The sequence below is a fragment of the Rhipicephalus sanguineus genome, chromosome 8 (assembly GCF_013339695.2).
Source record: "Rhipicephalus sanguineus isolate Rsan-2018 chromosome 8, BIME_Rsan_1.4, whole genome shotgun sequence".
Classification (NCBI taxonomy): Eukaryota; Metazoa; Arthropoda; class Arachnida; order Ixodida; family Ixodidae; genus Rhipicephalus; species Rhipicephalus sanguineus.
In genome coordinates this window covers 111,425,754-111,442,708 of record NC_051183.1, presented here as the reverse complement: position 1 = coordinate 111,442,708, position 16,955 = coordinate 111,425,754, and the positions used below count along the sequence as shown (strand labels likewise).

At 45.3% G+C, this 16,955-nt stretch overlaps 1 pseudogene; it reads left to right on the top strand.

Moving 5' to 3' along the window:
* The first annotated feature begins 6,199 nt into the window (after positions 1-6,199).
* On the top strand, positions 6,200-14,986 carry LOC119402312 (TNF receptor-associated factor 6-like; annotated as a pseudogene).
* The last annotated feature ends 1,969 nt before the right edge of the window (positions 14,987-16,955 follow it).

Below are 16,955 nucleotides of genomic sequence, written 5' to 3'. Positions count from 1 at the left end.
GCACGCGTGGGTGTCTACGTGGGGGATAAATGTACAGATATTTGATTTCTTTTTCCTGCAAGTTATTCAACGTTTGGCTCACGCACGCGATACCACTGTTATCGATATGTCATGCTTCAATCATTAGACGCGTGTCTTCATCCCTGTGCCCAAACAATACTGCGCATCTATCGAATTTCTGCATGCATTTACACTCAGCGTGTAAATACAGTTACCAATTTAACGAGGCGATCAAATAGATAGAAACGGTCAAAGTGCGTTTGGTTCGCTGAGAAATGCCTCACCTTTTAAATTATCTGTACTGGTTGATGTATGAGATGCAGTTTATGAGTGTATGCATGGAAACGTGCGTATAAATGCAGCTACCTGGAGCGTCTCATTCATGTTACACTTCGCGGTGCTGATACCGATGTTGCGGTGCTGAATGCAAGACCTTGATGAGGATACACTGCATAAACATAACCAACATAACTTCCCTTTCCTAAATGTTCTGTGTATTGTTTTTATTAACATTATACTTTTACATTTTATCCAATATATGAGACGGCAGATAAAGCCTGTTTGCTATAATATCTGTAGAAGAAAGCAGATAATTAGATAGAACCTAAACTGATTCAAATAAGTAAGAAAACACTGAAGCGACTTCTCTTGTCCTCACTGCTACATCATAACTCACATTTGGCTCAGACAGGTAAGCGGACGCCGTGCTGTATTATGCAAAAAAATTTTAATCGAGAGTGAGACACTGAAGCAGATCTCTTTTTTTCCTAATCCTCCATGAGAAGGCAACTTTTACTCAGCCACAGGGTTCAGCTACATGCACTCAAATTTTGAAAATTAGCGTCTTTTTTGTAATTGACGCACAGTGAATCTTTAGGAATGGAGTTCAGAAGGGTTGCTGGTCGGGCGAGTTGGTCATCTTTGAACGTAGCGTGCATTAGCGCGGTGCATAAAAGAAAGGCACTCGGCACAGACGTGGAGATAGGCAGGCGCTAAACTTCAAGCTGTTTATTTCATGCCAATCACACCCATTTTACACATCCGCGACAAAGCACAACTCATCTTGCACGTGTTCTTAAACCAAGGAACGTCATCTCCTTTTCGACAAGGAAATCGATGACGAACTTGCACACAAGTGGCCTAATTCTTTTATAGCTTCGGGTTTTTTTATCTCCCGCGTGAGCCGATCCCTGGAACGACCGATAAAAATGCAACTATACAGATCAGGGGAGCACCCACAGCCTTTGCAGTGCGCCGCCAGGAATCCTCCCGGCGTCAGCTTATTTTTTGCGTTCGCGCAATCTGTCATTCAGACACCGTTTTGTCTGCCCAATATAGTACATCCCGCAGGATAATGCAAACTTGTAGACGACACAGGATACACAATCAACGAATCTAACGTGGTGTGTCTTATCACAAGTTGGGGGAGCAACATTTCTTGGACAAGTGAGCTTGCGAAACTCCCCTAGTTTTGTGGCCGCTGAAAAAACGACGCGTACGTTAGCCCTCTGCGCCACTTTCTTTAAGTTCTGAGAAATTGTGTGCATGTAACGGATCCCACCTACTCTTCAGCCCGAGTACTCCGAAACCTCACGCCTGTTTTCTTTGCGAGTCTCTTGGACGGTGCGTTCGGCTACGGAAATCTGTATCGAAATTGGGTAGCCTGCTTCGGCTAGACGCTTGCTTTGGGTCTCGAAACTGGACGCCATCTTGTGGTGACACGATTTGGTCAGGGCATTTTTAAAACAAGTTCGCGATGCCCCTGTTACTGAGTTTTGAATGCACGGAAGCGAACGAAAGAAGAGGCTTATTTGCTCACGGCACATACCACCAGCACATGTGGTTTTCTCAGAAAAATAACTTGATGTCCAAAAGCTGAATAGAAGCCCCTTGCGGAAGTTCGCAAGAGACAGCCAGGGGCGCAAGACATTCCTTAATCGCGGGCAACACCTGATCAACCCTCGCCTCTACGTCAACAAAAGTGCAGTCAATTAAAAACAGGAAGCCGTCGACAAACCGAAAAACTTTGTACACTTTGGTGTTTTGTAGCGTTTTAGAAAATGCAATGCTAACACTAGATAAAAACAAATCACTAAGAACGGATGCTATACACGAACCGATACACACGCCCTTTTTTTGCAAATACAGTACGTTGTTCCAACAAATAAAAATGGACCATAAGTAAAACGATAAAAGTTCTAAAAATGACTCTCGACAATGAAGCTTCGTTTTCAAGGCGCGTGGCGCCATATTCATCGATGGCATGCTTAATGGAAGACAACAGAGCACTGTGAGGGAACAGGAACAGCACCTTGTGACATGTTCCTGTATTGCTCCTTTGTTCTTGTGTCCGTGTTTGCACGCGCTGTCTTTTTAGAATGAATACTTACCAACTATCTCAGCTCTCTGTTATTCTAAGCTTCAGTTCAAGTACTCTGAGCCCTTTTCCGTGTTCTCCTATTTATCTCAACAATACTCCCTCTTTGGCTTCTTAAATTGCTATTTGCTTGGACCGTGCTAAGACGTTTTCATGGTTTTCTAAGCATAGAATTTGCCCAGCTGAAGTTCAACGTTTGTGCGACTTTCTGCAACCATCTACCGGACATGCAAGGAGGATAGGTGCCATATTGACCGCGGAATCTTGGCGTCAAGTCAGATTTTATCAGGAATGCCTCAAGGTCCGTTGCTGTACCCCGCGTGACGATCGCCGCCAGATACAGCTATAGCTGAATGAGGGTAGCTAACCAGCATGCGGAATTCATTTGGAGAGTAAAGCTTCGAGAACTTCAACCATGTAAGAGGAACATGTTTTCTACTGTTTCACCGCAAAATAGCTTGCTAGTCCTTGGAGGAGCTGCCTTAGAAGATAGTCACTGCAAAACCCTAGCCTTAGGTCCCAAATATTGTTTTAAGCCGAACCTGAAACCAACAGACGTTTTAAGTTTGCCGCGTACAATCACTAGACTAGTTCCAAGAAAAGCGCTCCCACTGCATTTCAGACTGCGTTGCTAGTATCAAGGGTTCTAGTATGCATCTCAAGTGTCCTTATCCTATCCGGCCTTTGGTTAATTACTGTGTCGAGAAGAAACCCAGGCCAGCAATTTCACATAAGGAAGGGTATTGTATAATTATGCCGGACAGTTTGTTCTCGGAAAACGCATTAACAGCCATAACAAAGAATTTTAGGACGGTAAAATGTTGAACCATCCGTAGTTAGGCAACGTGCTGTCGACCTTTTGTTAAGACATAATCTTGAGAGAATAGCTTGTAATGTCAAGAAGTCTCAATCACTTACTTTATCTGAAGAAAAAACTGCGCAGCAGGACGAGACACCAAAAAGAACTGACGAAAACCATGTTTGTGACAAATCAACTTTGCTGTAGCTTTTTAAGGTTGACACGGTTTTCAATAAACTAGTTGTGAGTCTGCGCTCGTTTTCGTCAGTTCTTTCTTGGTGTCTCGTCCTGCTGCGCAGTTTTTCTTAAGACGTTTCCGTACCACCTTGTCACTTACTTTATAATTGTTTGTTTTCAGCGAGAACACATAGGAATGAGATTCCTTTTCGACCAATTGTTTCAGAGAAAGGCACCTGGCAAGTCGCTGTATCCGGTTATTTGCAGAACTGGTTAACTTAGTTGAGTTTTCCAGACCCTTTTCGTATGCGTAATTCTCAGGCACTAGTTCAGTTCCTCTCAGAGGAGAACCCCGGCTGTTGTAAAGCCTTTAGTATAGATATTGTAAACCTTTATTACTCCTTGCCGCATGAGGACTTGTTAAAATGTGTTAAGAATGTATTAACGAACAAGGGCACGAGACTGTTTTCGCCGATAAATGTGGTGTTTCTACCGAGGCTTTTCTAGAAATTCTATCCATGTATTTCAAGTCGACGCTGGCAGGTGGCAAGGAAGGTGTTTATGTGCAGAAATCAGGGATATGTATTGGTTCTAAGGTTGCTCCGGTTCTTAGTGATTTATACCTTAGCAGGATTGACAAACTTTTGGAAGGTGCCTTAGGTAATTCTGTCGCTAAGGTTCTTCGTTATGTGGACGATTACTTAATTTTTTGCACCGGTGAGGGCTTTGAAAACGTGGTAACCTCAGTGAGCGAAAAATTCGAATTAAATAGAGGAGGGCTGAAGATTACTAAAGAATTGCCTCAGAAAAATGGAATACAATTTCTAGACATTTCCTTAACGTAGAAGAACCATGTGTGCTGGCTGTATGCTCCTAGATCTTTAAAAACCGTTAAATAATTCGCCGAAGCACTCCAGGTTGTAAAAAACGGTATCGCCATGTCTTGCCTTAACTCTGCCCTCACCAAGTCGTGTGAGCACAAAATGAATGATAGCTTTAACGCACAGCTTATGCGTCTTTTAGATGTAGGTTATCCTCGTGATGCATTGGCCACTGTATCTGAACGTTTAAAAAAGTCCATTATGTTAAGTCCGAGCATGGTTGCAGAAAGCAATAGGAAGAAACGTGTCGTAGCGACGATACCGTACATTCATTGCGTATATCACTGGCTAAAGAAAGTAGGAAGTAGATAGGGCGTTAGTGTTGTTTTCACGGCTGCCAATAAGCTAGGTAAGATATGTGCCGCTGTGCAGAGGAAGAATGAGCGAGTAGAAGACAAGAAGCGAGCCGATATTTGTTTCGTAAAACACACGAAAAAATTCACTGGTTGCTGTACAAGTCTGGTGATAGGGTTCCTTTAAGGTGCGGCCGCTTCTACGTTCTCAGTTTCGTAAACAAGTATTGCACGTGACATCGCATAGTAGATTAGCGCAAGTACAGGCAATGGAAAAAATTACACCATCTCCCGCTAAAGGGGACCATGAGGCAATGCGAAGCCAGAGCACTTGCACGATCGCGTTCCGCAGGCGCTCGTTGGGCATACTACCGACCTCGCGTCGTGGAACGCAAAGAGGGACGCTACACGCGTCGTATCTTCCATCTAGCCTGGCCGTTAATTCTCACAGGGCGAGTGGGGAACGCGGTCGACAGGCGGGCGAGAGGGAGGCAGCGTAGGAGAGGAGAGAAGGGGAGGGGACGCGCATGCGCTCAAGCTCATCGCGGCGTTGCGCAGGAGAGAATTTCGGCATGTCTAGCCCGCGTTTCAGAGGAAGAGTGGAAAGGGGAGGGGGAGGGGAGAGGGTGTGAAGGGGAAGGGGAGAGAGGTAGAGGACATGTGGAATGGTGAGGGGGAGTGGAGAGGAGGTGTGTGGAGAGGGTATGCGCATGCGCAGTAAGGGTGGTCACGCCGCACACCACCACCACCGGATAGAGCTCCGCCTTAAGATACTTCGCATCTAAAAGAGGTAAACCAAAAGACAAGCACAGTTTTCGTATGCCGTTCGTTTACGCTCTTAAGTAGATCAGTGTTACCACGTTGTCCAGCTTTCCAAATTATAGGGAAGGGATTATTGTGCACAAGCTCATTTATGCCCAAACATTCCTTGGCAAAGTCGCCAGAGAAAAACTCGCACGCGCGGGTACGTTCAACTAATATTCTAACAGCGCCGCAAAGCACAGATGGAGGGACCTGAAGTTCCTGCTATACGTAACTGGAGACAATATCACAGGGAATGGAGATCCCGCAAATAGCTTCTTCAACGAAATCAGAGATGCCACAATTAACGATAGCATACATCTTGGTGCGATATCAGTGCACGTTAAAGAACACGAGATGGTCGACATTTCCGGAGGCCACCACTACGACGTCTCTCATAATCATATCGTCGTTTTAGCTCGTAAAACTACAGATATTGTTATACATTGTTTAAGAAGAAAGCAACACATTAGTTATCCCAAATAACTAAAGGAACTGTTGGTACAGCAAAAAGGTATACAGGCCAATTCTATTTTAGCAGACGCAATGAAAACACAAAAACATCAGAAAGTAAAGCAATCTAAATTTAAAAAATGTGGCAGGAATGACAAGGAAGAATAACTTCATGCAATGACTTGATTGGCACAAATGATTGAAAGGAAGACCCACACTCGGGGCGCGTGTAATACGCTTATCTCTTTATCATACGCGCCAATACACGTTGCCGAGACGGCCGATAAGGGAATTTCAATACCGCTTGCCAACGTAGCTGCAACAGAAACTGCCCGCCAGAGCGGCGACGGCTCGTTCAAATAACAAGGTGGCGTAACTCGCTCGAGCGAAACGCCCCCAGTTCTAACTTATCCTTCAGTGTAGAAAGCCGCTTCTAATGATGGCGCCTGCAGCCCAGCAATACACACTGGTCGGCTTCACGGAAGAATTAGACTGGAATCCTTTGCAATTTGTGAAGCCCCTTCCTAAAAATAGGATGTGCAGTGTGTGTGGACTCGTACGCAAGACAACCGCGAACCTGCCATGCGGCCACGTAGCGTGCCATTGCTGTTACGAACAGTGCAGAACAGCTGCAGGATACGCTTGTCCGATTGCCTGGAAGACGACGCTGGCTGGATAGACTTCCCTGCTGAAAATCTGCTGAAAAGAGAGGTAAGCCAGCGATGCAAAAAGACGCACAGCTCGTTCCGCCGCGGGTGTAATAAGTGCGTTTATACACACACCGAAAGTAACGATGCCTTTGTGAAATCTCGTTACAAGATATAGGTTCACAAGTGTTTACCGAGCTTGTTTTAGAGGTCTTCCTTAGTCTATATGCAGCCGGAAAAGAATTAAACACCAGAAGTGAATTGGGATACCAGAACCTGTAACCAGTGTAGACCGACCATGCGCATGTGGAAATAACTCTTATTATAGTCTTTATCGCCATCAGCAGCAGGCTTTTATTTAATAATTTATCCGAATCGATGCGCTTTTACAATTGATTATTTCAGGAACATTTTGCCGGTTGCTGGCTCCGCGCATTATTGAAGGACTACGCAAAGCGATATCGGGCCGACAAACGCGTTTCGGTAAGCCTAGTAGATAAGTATCTCGCGCGACAACTGTGTGCAAATATGGGAGCTAGAGAACGGTGATAACTCTCGCGTGATACTGACACGTCAATTCTAATGCGGCCGTTCGACGTGCTCTGTGCCGCACAACCGGCGTCGTAAGACAACAGTAAATTTTCAAAGTTACTCAACGAGCGTAGGCAAAATACCGCTGTGAAGTCTTTAGGGATTACATGTTACACAGTCGAACGCTTACATGGTAATCCCCTTACAGAGTAAACACGCAAGCCGCTAGTAGTGGGAGTGCCACTTCCACCACTACCTGCTGCCAGCTGTCCAAGTGGAAATAATTCATAAGCAAAACAATGCATTCATGACGTCATTGATCAGGTCAGACGATAGAAGGAAAGAGCCTAATGCCGGGGTGTGGAGGGGGTTCTGTAGAAGCCCTCTTTTTCCATTTCACAGAAAGGGAAACATACCTTCGTAAAGCGTGGACACTTCCGTAGGGCCGAGCGGCCGAGCTGCTAAAACTGCTGTCGGCGGCTCTTGTCGGACCAGTAATGTGTTCCTAGGTTTGGGGCGATAATAGCCATAATCAAATAGGTGAAATAAGAATGAAAATACATTTTTTCCGGTGCTGGGGTTTGAACACGGGACCTCACTCACCGTAAGCGAGTGTCTGCCACCAGACTACACACTCACGCCTGATGGATGTGAATACGTGTATATCTGAACTATACCAATAGGTTCCTATGCAGGCCTGCCTTTGGAATGACAAACTTTCAATTCTCCTTTGTTATTAGATGTCATGGCTGCCATGGTAGTCTAGTATTTACGGTACTGGACAGCTCACCTGAAGGTCGCGGGATATAATCCTAGTCACAGCGGCCGCATTTCACAGCAAGAGAACTGCTTGGGGTCCATGTATTTAGATTGTTTTTCACTGTTTTCGAATGTAAAAGCCCAAGAAATAATGATTAGAAATCATAATTCTCCATTTACGTGCATTCTAATTTAGGCCCAGATACGTGGCTTCGTTGACATACTTGTCATTTATTCTAAATCCCTCACAATGTCTACTGGGGAAGCTATCTGACTGTGTATTTATTTATGTATTCTGTGAATCAGTCTAGGCATCATATGCCTATACGTCCATAATGTATGTACGAATGCATGTCAAACTCTGAGTCACCTTTCAGCAGTCGTTGTACTGCAGCCGTAACAAAACGCGCGAAAAATATCATTCTCGTTTGAGTACATCGTGAATTATTTGCAAATCTTTTGCAAATGCCTTGGAAAAACCTTCTGGGTGCACCGTTGCCTTAGGCACTTCAGTATTGGACACCACACTCTAGCGAAACCCCTACGTTACGTAGTTATTGTATAAGCGAGTTTTAGTATAGCGGATAACAGCAAACGCAAGAATTTAGCGTTAGCGTTAGCGTTGCGTGCTCCTAACTGCGCATGAGCAGAACGTAAACGTAGCCCGAGCTCTTACGTACGAACGCTATTAGCGAGTTTTAGTATAGCGGGAAACGCTTACGTTAGCGTTAGCGTGCGTCTCAACGCTAACGCTAAAACGGAACGCGCTGCGTGCCAACTGGTTGTCTTTTAGTAGAGCGGAAGGCATTCCCGCTAACGCTAACGCAAGCACATACGGCGCCATCTAGACATAAAAACACTAAATGCACTGTCGAATCCACAAAAGCGCCACCAAGTCGAGCTGATCCAAAGTCACCACTGTTGCGTCTCCATGTCGCGTTTGCAGAAGTGTTGAGTTCTGACACATTGGTTTCTGTCGACATGCCGCGTTCGAGAATTCTTCAAGGCCTCTTTAAGCTGGGACGCATCACGCGTCACATTCATGCACTGCCGCGAAAGGCATGAAGGGAAGCGACGCCTGACCAAGGAGGTTAAAGTAAACCTCCTTGCGCCTGACATGTATCTGCTTGACTTGTGGCCGTATCTTGGAAAGAGGCGACTAAAGACAGCGTCGCCATCTCTGCGCTGCTACAGAAAACGTGAGCGAACCTTGCAAACAAATCTTGCTAAGCCTTCTGCAGCGCAAATCCACTTTGTATCTCAAAAACGGAGCCATTTTATCGGCGGTACACGGTTGGCGAAGCCTCATTACTCAAATCTAAATGAAATACGAACATTATTAGGGAATGAATAAGTTTAATAATGCAGGACGACGGCTACAAAGATTCGAAGTGGACGGCTCTCGCTTCAACAGGCACCGCCATCTTGCCCTACGTACGGGATCTCTTGCGTGCGTTAGCGTTGAACGCTATATTCCAGAAATAGCGTTCGTACGTGAGAGCTCGGGCTACGTTTACGTTCTGCTCATGCGCAGTTAGGAGCACGCAACGCTAACGCTAACGCTAAATCCTTGCGTTTGCTGCTATCCGCTATACTAAAACTCGCTATTTCTGGAATATAGCGTTCAACGCTAACGCACGCAAGAGATCCCGTACGTAGGGCAAGATGGCGGTGCCTGTTGAAGCGAGAGCCGTCCACTTCGAATCTTGGTAGTCGTCGTCCTGCATTATTAAACTCATTCATTCCCAAATAATGTTCGTATTTGATTTAGATTTGAGTAATGAGGCTTCGCCAACCGTGTACCGCCGATAAAATAGCTCCGTTTTTGAGATACAAAGTGGATTTGCGCTGCAGAAGGCTTAGAAAGATTTGTTTGCCAGGTTCGCTCATGTTTTCTGTAGCAGCGCAGAGATGGCGACGCTGTCTTTAGTCGCCTCTTTCCAAGATACGGCCACAAGTCAAGCAGATACATGTCAGGCGTCGTTTCCCTTGATGCCTTTCTCGGCAGTGCATGATCTGACGCGTGATGCGTCCCAGCTTAAAAAGGCCAGGCAATAATGGTCTTGAAGAATTCTCGAACGCGGCATGTCGACAGAAACCAATGTGTCACAACTCAACACTTCTCCAAACTATATCCAAACGCGACATGGAGACGCAACAGTGGTGACTTTGGATCAGCTCGACTTGGTGGCGCTTTTGTGGATTCTACAGTGCATTTAGTGTTTTTATGTCTAGATGACGCCATATGTGGTTGCGTTAGCGTTAGCGGGAATGCCTTCCGTTGTACTAAAGGACCACCAGTTGGCACGCAGCGCGTTCCGTTTTAGCGTTTGCGTTGAGACGCACGCTAACGCTAACGTAAGCGTTTCCCGCTATACTAAAACTCGCTATATACATGTACCTTATTTGTCTTCCCATCATCACCATTCATTACTCCTTGTTTCCCTTTCCCTTTTCCTCTGTACAAAGTAGCAGGCCAGAGCCCGCTAGCTCAGGCCGACCCCTCTGCCTTTTAATAAATAATCTATCTAACAAATTGATGTACTTGCTTCATCCAAGCACTGCCTTTCCTCTCTGTATGGCCAGCTTCACAGCTTCACTATAATTTTTAAATAATTTACTACGCTTGCTTGCGCCGCTCTATAGCTTCCACTATTTCCTTTGTCGAATATTTATGTCGTATTTACTCGTAGACTGTTCGCGCAATGGCGCCATATGATGGTAGGTGAGACCAAAGCGAAAGTTCGTTCCTCGTCTGTTGCGTGATAAACTTTCCCCGCAAGGCGGTTAGTTTCTGGTGACTGTGCTGCGAATGTCTTCCCGCTCCCTGGTATGCGTTTTCACCACTTGACCCTCGAACGAAGTAGGTGCAGGTTCCTGTAGGTTCCGAAGTAGGTGCAGGTTTCGATTTTTATCGGCCAAGAATGTGGCGAAAATGGCCGAGGAACCGATAACGTCTACCACAGCGACCGAAAAGCGATTTTGACAGCGATTACTCTAAAGTAGGGGTTGGCAACATTTTGAAGAAGAGGGCCGAGGTGCATGAAGCATGGGGCGGCTTCATGTGGCTTCAACATCAGGGTTTATCGGCTGCGATTATTGTAAAAATCACAGCATATCCACGGAGGGAATGATGATGAGTGGGCGAAGCTGCGGAGGTTCATCGGTAAACCGTGAATCTTCCGTGAATTCTGCCAAGTACATCATCACCGACGTGAGATCGGGCGCGTTTACACTAAAGTTTCGATGAGTTATGACGGCTTGCAGCTCACTTTAATTTTACATGTACGCTGTGAATTTTCATTGTTTAGAAAACCATTGCTTTAGAAAACATCTGGCGTCTTTCGTTAAGCAGCTGGCGTCTTTTCGTTTTGCTTTAGAAACATCTGGCGTTCTTTCGTTTTGCTTTTACAAAACATCTGGCGTCTTTCGTTGGTTTATTTCATCAATCAACGGCGTTTTGAACAAAATTTTTATTGTTTAATCACGCACAGCAGAAATCTCACCAGGCACTACCTTGGAGGTAAACAATGGCTGCTAATAGGAATGAGAGACAGAAGAAGTCGGCTTTTAGCTAACACTTACACTTCTACTTCTACTAACGTTTCCTACTGGAACATGCCAATGGCTGCTAATGGGGAATGAGAGACAGAAGAATTCGGCTTTTAGTTAACGCGCACGCTGCCAATTTTTTATTGTTCAACAACGCACAGGAAAAATCTCCCACCGGCACCACCTTGGAGGTCAAAGCGTAAGACTGGTTACGCACTACGACTACTACGACTACGACTACGAGGTACCAACGGGTGCCGCCTTAAAGAGCTTCGCCCCTAAAATCTCCCACCGGCACCACCTTGGAGGTCAAGATCTGGTACTAGCGTTACGACTGGTTACGCACAACTACGACTACGATGGACGAACGGGTGCCGCCTTAAGGAGCTTCGCCCCTAAAAATCGGTTTGGCTACAACCTCCGCTTTAAACAGTGATGGCACAGGTCTGACGAAGTAAACATACAAAGGACATTTGGCGCCATGCTTAAAAGATTGGGAAGGGGGGACAGCAGCTCCCCCCCCCTCACATGCCCCCACCCCCACTTGCCCGAACGCCAATGAGAGTGAGTACCCAATTGAGTGACAAGGGTGAGGGGGACAAGCGTGACCAACACACGAACTCGACGATATCCCGCGGAACACAAGATAAAACCGAAGGAAAACACAGACGACTTACTGCTTCGCCGTTCGTACATGTTTCATTTGGGGTGGGACGGGCCTTTGTTTTAGATGCCTTAAAGGGCCCCTCACCAGGTTTGACACTTTTGAGCTGACGAGCGCAATGCATACATTGGGCGTTCACTATCACGTCCGCCAAAATTTGCAACACTACGCGCCGTGGAAATGGGTCAAATTTCAAGCTGAACGCTGCTTGCCCTTCCTCTCGCGGGCTCGCGCCCAGAAAATGAGGGGATGACGTACATGAGGGAATGGCCCTACGTAGATAGTAGTGCTGTGACGCCGCTCCTCTACGTAGACGACTGTGCTCTGACGTCGCCAACAGTAGCACGTGACACTGCGGTAATTATTGGACACGAGGTGTAGTCTGTGTAATTTGTTGTTTGAATAGATTAATAAAACTTGAGGGCAATAATAAAACACACATACGGAATGTGTGCGTTTTCTTTTTTAAATTTTTACTGCAAATCGTAGCGAGATCCGAGACTAATCTAACTCCGTTTCGCATGCGTTCGTGTTCTCGCGCTTTGCGCATCGTGCAGACGCCACCCCTTACAAGGAAACTAATTTTCTACCGCGTTCCAGCGCTCATTAGGCTCAGTTATCCTCCCGCGTCTAACTAGATGTTCATGCGGCACACCGCTAGTCTCGCGTCCTTACAAATGTCGCAGCGTTCATGCTCAGTCAGGTTTCAGGAAACACAAATGATCGGCGATGGCGCATTCGGCATAACTTCAGAGATGAAGCGCAAAGAACGCCGCCGCAACACCGCTCGCGTCTCGGGGGCTCGGGCTCGTTCGGACACGTCATGCGCTAGCGCCATCGTGCGCGCATGACGCGTTCATGCATATGCGTCATGTGATCCTCCAGCTCGCATGCCGAAGAGGGTAGGGAAGGGATTTGGCTTGCGAAGGCTACACGGGGCAAGCGGCAAGGGTTTCAAGCTAGCCTCCTCGCATCATGCGCCGCCTGAAAACATTGTTCTCACCTTCTAACCGACCGCTTAGAAAAATTCTTGTGGCATAATGCTGTTTACCGGGCGCGCAACAACTTAAAGTGTCTAACTAAAATTCGTTACGTCACCTTGTGAGGGGCCCTTTAACTTTTAGACGAAACTTGAATGAAGCGTCGTGGCCGTATCTTTCAGTGAAAAGCAGCAATTCATCTCAATTACACCAGCGAATCGAATTACCTTTGAGTGTGATGCATCTCTCTGCATCTTTTGAGCTGTGCTCAAGAAAGCCGCAATATTAATGTTTTTTTATCTCTGAAGTATAAAACTCGGGCGCAGCTACTTCAGCGCTCTTTCTTGCAGACAGGCGCAATAGTTTTTCGCTCCTGCTCCCAGCTTAAAAAAGAAACAGATGAGCACCACGTACAGCACGTAGCCGTACACTTGTGTTTCTCAGAATGCTTGCCGATTTTCCTGACCATACCCTGCTTCGGAGCGCCTTGATTCCAATTTGTTCACTTCCTTGTCACATGTGCTTCCGGTCTTGTGTAATAGAGCGGCCGCGCTTTCTGAGCATCGGGAGCGGTCAGTTTCGATTTTGCCCTTAAAATTCGATGATGAATATCTCGAACTATATGCAGCTTCCTCGATTTTTAAAAAAGTGCGTATGCCACAAATTTCACGCACTACAACATTCTAATAAAAACAAGTACCCTCATGTGAATAAAACAATTTCATTAATGAGTGTTGGTTAATTAGCATTGTCAATATCATTTTAACTGCAGCAAAATACTTCCACCTCGAAATACAGTACCTGTGCGAAATAACTGCAGCGTGACTGCCATACATTTTCGTTAAACATATTTATGGTAGAAAAAAAAACTGTACGCAAGTCTCTCGCGTAAGGAGATTAGTAATAATTATATTGCTATAACGTGTTGTGATGGATGGATTTTTTTTGCCGATGCAGGTTAAATGCTGGAACCAAAGACATGGTTGCCCAATAGTGATGGCTGCCTCGGAAGTCCACAAGCACTTCCACCGAGAATGCGAATACCACTGCACATCCTGCCCAAGATGCTCGGCGATGGTTTTATGCCGTGACATGGGCAAGCATCTGAGAGCTTCATGCAACGCCCATGCAGCACCTCAAGCAACGGAGCGCGAGGAAAAGCCAGGCGACGCTATGGTGACAGAAATACTAGAAGGTGTCAGGAAAGTAGTGCTAGAGCAGGCAGGTGAAATGAAGGAACTTCTAGAGCGAGCATTCAGAGAAAACGGCACACTTAATGACTGTCTCACAGAGGTTTGTCACAGTGTTAACACCTTCAAGCAATCAGTGAAACAAGAAATTGCAAGTGAAGTCTCCAAAGAAACAAGCGAGGTCTGCCAAAGTGTGAACGCTCTAAAGGAAACAGTGAGCCAAGGTATGGCGCCTGTAGGACAAATTAGTGAAATGACAAATTGCCTGTTGGATGGCATCAACACACTTCGTGGGGCGCATAAACGTGAAATGGCTGACATAAAGAAGCAAAACGCCGAAGAGTTTGCCCAAGTTCGAGCTGCAATCGAAAGCGCGAAGGAAAATGCAGGAGCAAGCGCGAAGAGAATGCTAGAGCTGCAGAACATATCACTGGCATACGCTGAAAAAAATGAAATGCGTTGCGTTTTTTTTTTATTAGAGATATACAGTCGCTCGAAGCGAAGGCGTTGAAAGAGGGCAAGAGCGAATATGTCCATGGACCGGTTTATCTTCGTGGTTACAACATATCGCCTGGTGCTACACTGAGGAAAGTTGAAGGACATGTGTACCTTAACATGAGAATTTGGCTGAACAAAGGTGACCACGACGATAGTATTCAGTGGCCATTTGACTATAGAATCAGGGTTACCATCTTACACCCTTACATGAGCAAAGAGAAAGTTACAACATTTAAGTCAATCCGCACTCTTGCACTGCATCAGGAAGCAAGTCTATCAAGGATTTTAGTGCCTTCGTTTAACGAACATTTTATTTTAGGTGATCTGAAAACTGAGGGCTACGTCTGCAACGACATGCTGCATGTAACATGGGAGATCCTTTAATTATACCTGGAAACAATCAGAGGATTTCGTGGTAAGATTTTACACAGCGTTCAAACGGTACGGTAGTGAAGTATGCACATTCCTAGCTTGATGTCAGTGTATGTCTTTGGTTAGGCGCCTTAGAACTACGACATGATATTCGACAGAATGTGTCGAACTGAGAGAGATCCTGAGTAGCACCACTCTTTTATTCCTTTTCTTGGAACATTAGATACAAACAGAGGACCCTGCATTTAAAACATGTAAAACGAGAGTTAGGCACCGAAAATGGTTTAATTTTGCCATTGTCACTTGATAATTCAGTTCTGTCAATCCGCTGAGCACATTTAGCATTTAATTATATGAGTACTCTCCAACAACATTAAAAAGAAAATATTTGATGTACAACTGTACGGTGTGTACAGAATGTAGCTGTTTCCGGCCCAATCGTATTTACTCAATCCTCATTATATATATATATATATATATATATATATATATATATATATATATATATATATATATAAAGAATGCCTTCACATGATTTGTATAACTCTGCACTGTGAGACCAGTGGTTCTGAAATGGGGGTCCGCGAAGCAATTTTGGGGAGTCCGTGAAACCCATCCTCGAAAAAATGAAAACCGTTTTTTGGAGGCACACTACGTCCTGTGGCAGCGGCGCCTTGTTAATTTCAGTATGCTTCACTGCATAACATTTTTGCGTTGCACCGGACCAGACTTGTGTTTCCGCTTCTCCATGAGATCCCTGTGAAGCTTTTATTGCATATTTCAACGACATAGGCAAGCGAGCATACTCTTAGACAAGCGAGCATACCCATTCGATATAAGCAAGCGAGCATATATATTTGAAGAGCAAGCATAGGTAGAAAAAGGTGGAATGTGGTTGCAGACCGCACAACTTATTCAAAATATGTTGACATCGAATTGCCGTGGCACTTTTGTTTGACCATTCTTTGCCAGGGAGAAATAAAAGGCACGTATTTCTTGCTGCATATTGTGTTAATTTATTGCCGCTCTCCTTTTCTCTCACTGCAAGGGTTCCCTCATCACTTCCGCCGGTCCCCGAAACCTCCATGGCTGAAGACCACTGGTCTCCACGACGGCTATACTTGTAATACTCCTGTTATGGGCTGCGCAATCTTCGTACCTGTAAAAGGTTTTGAAATAAATAAGTAAAAATACAAAGCATGCAGCCGCCAGGATGATAAAGGTGGACGCTACCAATTATCAATTGGTGTGAAAATGTACCTTCGCAGTTTTGTAATTGAATTCTCACGTCTTTCACTGTGAGCACGATAACAATGCATTTCAATAGGGGTTGTGTTTTTTTACAATTCCCTATGTTCACACTACTGATCAAGACTACTGAAACATCCGTGTATTTTTGTGCAGGAAGAAATAAGCATTAATGTTTCCTTTTTTTTTACAAAACATAATGTCCAAGAAACGAGGACTTCAACGAGAGACAGAAACTTTATCAAAAAAATTGGCAGATCCCACGTACCGTGGAAGTCGATGTTATGCGAAGCATGTGGCGGGTAGGTGGCTGTGGCGTTACTTTTTTTACTGAGCGACACGTTACAAAATGACGCTAAAGATTTGTATATATTTTACACGCACACATATATATGTTGAAGAGCCGCATATGTGTTATATAACCAGTTGTTTACGGTTGGGTAACGCAGCCAATGGCAACGTAGGTATTACCAAAATCAGAAGCGGTAAGCTGATATGTAGTGCTTACACGTGTCCCAAAAACGCACTCACGTTTCACGAACCCGTGTGCATGAGTGCAAGAAGTTCTTGACAGTTCTTGAACAAGGGCGTCATCACCATGATCAGTGAGCACCAGCAGCTGGTCATGACTTGTTATAGGATCCGGTCGTGATCGTGGTGACGAGGGGTCCATGTGTAGTGAAGTATGCGGTAGAGTAGAGCTGTTGGAATTCGTGGATGCCTCGGTCATTTC